This window comes from Cydia pomonella, chromosome 10 (assembly GCF_033807575.1).
Source record: "Cydia pomonella isolate Wapato2018A chromosome 10, ilCydPomo1, whole genome shotgun sequence".
In the NCBI taxonomy this organism is placed as follows: domain Eukaryota; kingdom Metazoa; phylum Arthropoda; class Insecta; order Lepidoptera; family Tortricidae; genus Cydia; species Cydia pomonella.
In genome coordinates, this window is record NC_084712.1 from 9918014 (window position 1) to 9927235 (window position 9222).

The following is a 9222-nucleotide window of genomic DNA, read 5'->3' on the forward strand; positions in this document are numbered from 1 at the left end:
TGCGTAATCCGTTGATAGCTTTCAGGCGTTTACGCCTGATGAAATCTACATGCAAAGTTGCTGTAAAGCTGTGGATTTGTTATTGCTATCATAAAAGGTATAGCGCTTATTTTTTACATGTTCATGCGACCAGCTGATGTTCTTACCACTGCGATATAACCGGATTTTTTAAACTAACATCATCTGAACTATCATTTGACAAAGTATCAAACGGGAGGCGATGACATTTTTTTTGTTTTACGTGTTTCGGTGGCTGCCATTTCTCAACCCACCAACGGAGCGGCAGCTGATGTCCACGAGGGTTCATCATACTTAGCCGTTAACCACTACACGAGTTTTCAGCCGGGACGCGATTGGTCATGGAAATTGTTCCTGGCTCGCGGTCTATCTGGTTTGCGTGCAATATTTGACGTGACGTTGATGACACTATTAGCGGTGAAAAGGTTAATAACTCGTATTATGGTATGGTTGGTGTAAGTAAAGATTCAGTTTGGTGGGATCCAGTTTGCTTTTTGCTTCCGGTTTCGCCAACGGGAAAACCGTGCTATCCGCTACGCTCGTAGCACTAAACGTGTTAAGCGTCATTCAAGTTGAAAAAATCTGTCCTTGATTTGTTGTTGATATGCGAATGAATGTAGTAGGTATCGTATCAAATCAGAACAATGCTTGTCTAGTTTGGCCGTTACGGCTGTTATGATTAGTGAGGCCTAGCCAAGATGACAATCGTACATCGTCAAACGCCAAACAAAAGTAAAAATGTATCGCGGATGCTACGAAAAGTCACGTGATTAAACATATAGGTAACTAAAATTTTTAAGTTAATAAGTTTCGATTGCCGTGTTCTATATATGAATGATTGTGATCAATGTCATCTTTGCTAGGCCCCTGGAGTGCTTAGCCAACGTGCCAATCGTTTATGCTCCGCAGCGTAGCGTAGCGTAGTCATCTCTATCACTCTTCTACAAACGATTTACAAACGATGATCATGAGCCTACCCGTAGGTAAGTATTCAATTGATCTCTCACTCGAGAACACGTTTTAATCGAATACAAGTAGTTTTTAAATATTTAAATTGCAATTCAGGTGATTATGTAAGAATGATTTGGTAAACTGAATACGAATCAAATAATGTGATGTGTAAGGGTCGACAACGTGCATGTAACACTCCCAGAGTTGCTGGCGGGCCGTATGCTTGTTTGCCACTGATGTGGTATAAAAACATCATCATATTCACGTCTTGTATTCGCTGAAGGAAAATACAACTTCCCGCAGAGGTGGCAGACGTTTATTTTTCCCAGAGTTTCAGAGTTTTTACTTCTTTACCTTTGGAAAAGTAGAGAGATGGCCAATAGAGAGTACTGTCTCCAGGCTGGTGTTATGCCTGAGGACCGATGTCCATTGAGAATTGGCCAGAAGTTGTAAATATACTTACATTGTGAACTGACATGTGGAACTCCGTAAGCGCGCCGTAGCGCTCTACATAAATGCGTTCTAGCTTCCTAACGCCATCGGTTAGAACACGACGACACACGACGTAAGCATAATATAGTGGTCACTCCGTACATCAGTTTTCTTACCGAAACGCTTATTATTTTCGTAGTCGTCATCTAGCGTCAAGTATATAGCGGATTTATCAGTACTGCTACTTGACAATAGATGTCGCGACGAACAAAAAGTCTAATGGCTCAGTTTCATTGGTGTGTATGTGTGTAATAATTGTGTAATATTATAACCGGATTAACCGGAACTCTAATTTCAACTCCTTCTGCTTGTAATATTAGTTGTAAATTGTTGAGCAATACACTTTTCGACAGTCGCGTTACTCGTGACTCTGAATTAATAAGCATTTAGGTAAGAAAACTGATGGATGGAGTGAGCTCTCTATGCTTAAGTATTTCTCTGAGATGAGTAGGCGAGGCAGGGTGGTTTAAAATGCATGCCTATGAATAATGCAAGCAGCGAGTCAACCGGCTTATCTCCCTCTGGACGTGGACGCGTATTCAAATTTTAGAAAAATAAGATACCAACATGACCTTAATCGGCGTCCCTCTCGAGTTTCATACCAAAATATTAAACCAAAGACGTACCGTATGACGCACCGTGATTTATTACAATTCACAATGGTGTTACTTTAATTATGCTTCTAGTGCTTATACTAAGTACTTATATTTTTGTAGGTATACCTAGGGTAAGTCCTATTACCTAACTCTTATAATAATTTAAAATTCGGAAAAAAACAAACGTAGGGGCATAGCTGTGGTTAATATACAACAAATTACGTCAAAATATTTTCAATATTGTTAATATCCAGGACTAAGTTTGTATAAAAAGGCGATTTCGCGCGTGTCTTCCACGTTCGTCTTAAGATCAGCTTGAAAAAAAAAGAAACTGTTGGCCATCTCTCCCGAGGTGTCCGAGAGTGATAACATTACAGGAGAGACGGCACACAACACTTCATTATTTTAGTATATGTTTATTTTTCATTTTTTTTTAGTTTTCAAGTCCCTTTTCTTATCAAGCCCTGTTTAGGCCACCTAATACCAGCAAACAGCGCACTCAAAGCAATCATGGAGGAGAAGAGGCTCTAGATATTTTTTCCCACACCAATAATTCATAGTTATCTTTCTAATTAACTCCTTTTTTATTCGTTATCATGCATAGGCCTCCGACAAAAGACAGCGCCACTTTTCTCGGTCCTATGCCTTTGCGACTTCTCGCCAATTGTTGACTCGAAGTTCGCGCAGATCCGACTTCACCATATCGCTCCAGTGATACGATACCTGGGGCGTCCGATAGGCGACCCAGGTACACTCTTTTCACCTTCCTATCTTCATCCATTCTCCCGAGGTGGCCCAACCAACGGAGTCTGTGACCTTTACTTTCTCCCATGATGTTAGGTTCAGCCACTAGGTCTTCAATCTCACGGTTCTTAAGGACTGTCCAGCTTCTATCCGGTCTTCGTTTGGGATTCAGTCTTATTTCGAGAGCTCGAGCTCCATTCATATTTAGGTTAGAACAAAACTATAACCGTATACTTTGCACCAAAAGCAAATTGTAATAACACCATTAGAATAAGACACTAGCATCACCACCATGTAAAATAGTACATTACGATACAAGTGCGAAAAATAGGAAATTCGAAACGAGTGGCGATAAATTAAAACACGACCGAAGGGAGTGTTTTAAATCGACACGAGTTGCGAATTACCTATTCGCACATGTATCGTACAACGTTTTACAGTACATATGGCCCTTTAAATGTTCGACACAGTAACGTAATATGCTACTTCTCGCACTAGTGCTATAAAGTAGCCCCATATGTACTGTAATATATATTTTTACTAGTCAAACTTAGGAGCGACGTGGGAATCGGACGCAGTGTGCCATGCCTCTTGATGCTAAGTAGGTTAGGTATTATAAGATTTATGTACCTAGGTACGCAGTGTTTATGTTTCTTTGGCTTATGTGCATACTAATCAATAAGTCCAAGTCCAAGGCACAGGCAAGGCAAGGCAAATATATTTTCATAAATTGTACTAATTAATTACTACAAGAAATTTTTTGCTCTATTTGCAATTTTAGTTAACTAGAGACGATGATCTCGCAGACAAACTCATTGTAGTTTTGTGGGGCTATACCATGTATTTTATTACATAAATAAGTAATAATAATAATAACCTATTGTTTCAAAACACCATATAATATATAACTGATATAATTTTCCGCAAACTTTTTGTTTAAAGCGTATTACGACAGATCAGTTTTACTTTTTATACGTTCAGTAATTTGACTATGAATAAAATAACATCACTCCCATGTAGGTATAAAGATAAAGTTAAGTAAAAACTTGTAAATTATCCTCGATATACGAAGAAGAAACTTTGAATAGCCATAGAACCTTTAATGGCTCCTCTACACGATGGCCCAGCGCAGGCCAGTCCAAGGGACGCATTTATGCGTTAGAGGGAGTAAGTTATATTGCTATCTCATTCCACCGCATAGCTGCATCCCTTAGACTGGCCTACGCTGGGCCATCGTGTAAAGGAGCCCTAACAACGCACGCGTTGTACCGGCCTCCTTTAATAAAAAGTTAATTCTGATTAAGGAATTCGTGTTTCCTCCGAGTGCCTTTGTGAGCCAAGGGTTATTATTTAGATCGCTTCCCGTGTATTCGACTCCTCCTACGTAGTATACTTACAGGGTAGATTTTTTAAATGAGGCACTGAGGGCAGCTACCAGATCCCGTACTGCTACGCAAAAATGGCATTTCCTAATTTATTGATTAACGATTATTGACATTTATATATTTTGGGAAAAATCTATAGTCCGCGAGAAAAGCTTCATACTGACGATTTTGATTTTATTTAAATAAGTTTTTGGCAAAAAAATTATTATTGGTACAAGCTTCTATGTCTGTACTTTTCTTTCCACAGGCAACTAATACTCATCGAGACAATTCTAACAACCCCAAACACAATTCGTTTGTGTTGTTTTATTACAGAGTTCCCATGGCCACCTCCCTTCTCTATCAGCAGATCAGCTCCATGACATCATAATATTGCATTGTCATCCAATTTACACATGTATGGAAATTTTCAGCTCAATCAGAAATTGGGAAGTGGTTCAAATTTAGCTTCAAAGATTTATTTGATCCACACTAACTATTAAGGCCAACAGGACAAGTTTAAATACAAGCTTGTAATAGTTGTAATGATCAAAAGCTTCTTACAGACTAACCTAACCTATCCGAGCCCTAGTTTAGTGACACCAAAGAGAATTTGAAATAGAGGTGGATTGTCAAAGTAAACTTTGTAGCAAAATATACTGCCATCTTTCGGCTCATGATTAAAACTTTTATGGCGGCATCTTTTCGAGCGATGGTAAGTTATCAAGATAAAGGTTTGATTATATTTTTCCTTTAATATTTATGATTATGCTAACGTTATTTAAATTTGATAAATGTTCGTAAACTTCGTAGATAACGAACGGGTGGGGCGGATTTGCCCCCTTTTCATAAGGGGAAATTTCAATCAATCAATCTTTCAATGAGTCTGGGTTAGCGTTGTTCATAACTATTTCAAATTTCAAATCGATAGCTTGGGAGCAGCTGCTGAATATGCGGCCAAACTCAAGTACGCTAAGTAAAGTGCCCTGGAACCAATGTACGATTTTGTGCCAATTGCAGTGGAGACTGCGGGACCCTGGGGAACAGAGGCTAAGGCTTTTGTAAAAAAACTTGGTCGCCGACTTAGGGATAGGGGTTGTGATCCACGCTCCGGGTCGTATCTGGTTAATCTGGTGAAAGGGATTTCATTGGCTATACAACGTGGAAAAGCTGCTAGCGTAATGGGATCTTTTAGATCGGATGCGATTCGGGGTGGTCCTTTTTAAATGAAATTACTGTGTATTATAACTGACGAAGCCTGTTGCTATCCTATCCTTTATTGTTTGCGTGCAATGACGATGCCTGTTGCTGATTTATGGTTGTACCCTCCTGACCAAGCGGATATGAATTTGTCATTATTTTATTAATGCTTGATTTGGATTAAATAAAGAATGTCGGGGGTTAATCGATAGCTTAAGTAGTTCTCGAGATATTTAACAATGTGACAGATGAACGGACGGATGGACAAACAGAGTCGCATCTTAAGGGCTCCTTTTGTACCTTTCTGGTACGGAACCCTAAAAACGAATAACAAGGTTACTGTGGGACGGTTTACCTGCGCTTATTATGAAATAAAAGAGCACTTGCCTTGTGCCTTTGTCACCAGCACAGTAATTAGAATTCCCTTGAGTAAAAGTAACGTACTATGTTTTGCGTTACTTATGATCTTTGAAAAAAGCCCTTTTAAGTAGGAATTCATGTTGCAGTCTCTCATGTAAAATGCCATTCCATCGCCAGCATTCAGATAAGAAATTTGAAGTTAGCGCTATTGTGCAATGGTCTGCTAAACACATTCCAACGAACTAAAAATGATATCAATTTAGTTTTTTACAGTACGAGAATTTATTGTAATATAGGGTAAAGTCTAAGAAAAAAACCGTACCCCTTAGTTTGACATCCCAAACAGATGGGATTGTACTGCGCCAAATTTTTTGCGGGCACTGAATTGACAAACGTCAACTTTTGTATGTATGGAGCTAGCTGTACAGGAGCTAGTTTACCTGTCAAACACGAAGTAGGAAACTGTCTTAGATTTTGCACATCTTACTCAATCAATGTATCTTTGGTAATGGTAATACCTATATTTTAGGCTTCCGGGTAACTGAGTTCAAAATTTCAGGAGGTTATTAATTAGGTTGTATGTTATTTCTTATTTGTTAAAAGTACCTATAACTAATTCACTATTGCTAAAAATATTATAAATGGAAACGAAGGTTTTTTTATTTCATATAAAATTTATTGAATCAACTACAATTACATTATTGAATATATATTTACATATTTGGTGCACTGCTAAATTTAATTTTGCTTTTTTACATTTAAAATATTTACAACACTAATAATGTATTTACAAAAGGAAATCGTTGTAAAATTGTAAAATAAAGTTCTTCAAAGTGATACAATTGTACTCTTGTTTAGTTATATTATCAGCCACGCGAGTGGATTAAACGAATTTACACTTTAACGTCATAATAATAAGAAGTATAATTAACTATAGTACAAGGAATGGACATAAATATGCGATGCGGGTCAATAAAATAGTCGATTTACAATTCTACATTAGGTAGGTACTTACTGTATGCGTAACAGTATCCCAAGGATATTTTTTGAATTTAGAGCGTTCGATTTTGCCCCACGAAAATCTGTGGAAAACGGCTAAAGTGCCAGACCCGGGCTATAACCGAGAAAATCGAAGTTCGCAAATTGCGGGCACCTTTCTTTGTCACTCTAATTAGAAAGATCCTCGCAATTTGCGAAGTTCGGTTTTCGCGGTAGGCTCCCGATTTCGGGCCGGAGCAAGAGTATTTTTCCGTTTCACCAAATAGCAGCACATCGTTTACAATATTTGAAATATAAAAAAATTGTTCATGTGCAAAAATTTCAAACACTGAACATTTTTGGCAATTAGAGACAAAGTATTTTTTATTTTTCAAATATTTTTAACAATGTGAAATCGGGACTGATTTCTAGCCCGATATCGGGAAGTGTATGTATGTATGTATATACTTTATTGTACATAGAAATAAAAACACGAGAAACACAGTTATAGAGTAAATTAAATACAACAAAGGCGAACTTATCCTTGTATGGGATCTCTTCCGGTTAACCTTTGAGGAAGTGTGGATGTAATTGGCGCTTAAATGCCATTTTTGAAATACAAGCGATATAAATGATTAGATTGGGAATCTAGTGGTATTGACCACTTGTGTTCAATTCTATTTGTAGAATTTAAATGCCTAGTAGTGGATATATTATTAAAGGGTGAACACAAAATCGAGCCATCGAAATTCAAAAATCAGCCCCCTGGACTCCATTCTATATTTAGATGCGTAACAACACTAACATCTACATACACTTTGTGTTCACACTACAGTCAAAAGTACCTATAGCATTGCACGATACGAGAACTCACGATTTATTATTTACTTACGATTATTAATCGTTTGTAAAAAATGCGTCCATTTCTATATTACATACTCCATTTTGTCCACGGCTGAACCTAATTCCTATTGTGTCTCTTCTCCTTATTTGTAGTATCCTCATGGCGTTATCTTGTCGCACTGACGTTGCTTTTTCTTAGGAGTTGAATATGTTTTTATCAGACGTTTCGATATCGATGTTTATATTATGCAACAATGCTATTGATTTTTCGCGAATATTAAACAAACACTATTTCAAAGAACTGCCAGGGATTGCGGCTGTCTGTGAATGTGACATACAATTGCAAATGGTAACATCATTTATCTAAAGTTATCGCATCACGTAAGACCTATGAGGTTATCTACTTATTTTAAATCAATACATACGCTACGAGTATATTGAGATTGAGCAGAGATGAGATTTTAAAAGCGAAAAATCAATCGCATCGATATCAAGACGGTCGATAAAGAAAGATTCAACTCCTACGAAAAAAGCAATGTCAGTGCGACAAGAGAACGGGGTTTGCTCATGGCTGAGGGACGTGATGACTCTGAACACTCTTCACCAGTGCTCTCCAATTACCCTATCGATCCTATTGTGTACATGTGCTTAACTAATTAGACCACATTAGTACCTATCTGCACCTACACAACTATGAGAGTAATATCAAAGAATTGATTGTTATTGTAAAACGTGCCCCTTAGTTTGACATCCAAAACAGATGGCGCTGAACTGCGCCATACCTGTGTTTTGCGGTCACTGAATTGTTAAACGTCAACTTTTGACAATCAGAGCTACCGCAAAATGTATGGAGATGTACAGCGCCATCTCGTTTACCTGTCAGATTCAAAGCATGAAATTGTTTTAGATTTTACGCTTCTTAATCAATGTATCTTTGGTAATATATAGCTACAAAAATGGTTTTAACTATTTTGTGTAATTATTCGTAATATCCACTAAAAAGGTTATCTATATTCGATATCTAAGTAACTATACCATTTGTATAAAAGTTACAAATAGCTCCCCATTAAGGTGTAAAAAGCCTCCATTGTTATACTTACAATACAAAATATATATTTTATATCATATACGAGTGACTCTAGCATAACTTAAAATTAAACTGTGAAACATCAATGTTAGATATCTACTTGTAGTTTAACAATCTTTACTTTCAAATTTCAATTTGTACCAGTATCAGACATCTTTTTTTGTCAAAATCGTTTTACAAAAAACGAATAAGCGGCAAATTACAAACACCGAAGAACGTCGCCATTTCAGTAACATTGAGAAAAAAAGGTCAACATGTGCTGAAAGTGTTCTTACATAATCTTACCCAGTAGAGCATATTTTTCTCAATCTTACTCTATTTTTGACATCATTTTCAATTTATGAGCCTACGTTGAGAATGACATTGATGAATATAATGATTAATGAGTGATATTGATATTGGATTTCTCAACATAAAATGAACGCTTTGTGCACTAATTCTATGTAGTTCCCGAGAGTTAAAGACATAGGAGATGCCTCTCTAGAGAATCATCACCTTTTCGTTCTATACGTTGCAAACGATTGGCATCTCGGCTAGGCCCTCAGTCCGGCTTACTGAAAGTGCTGCACCGATCGTAATGCGTAGTAGG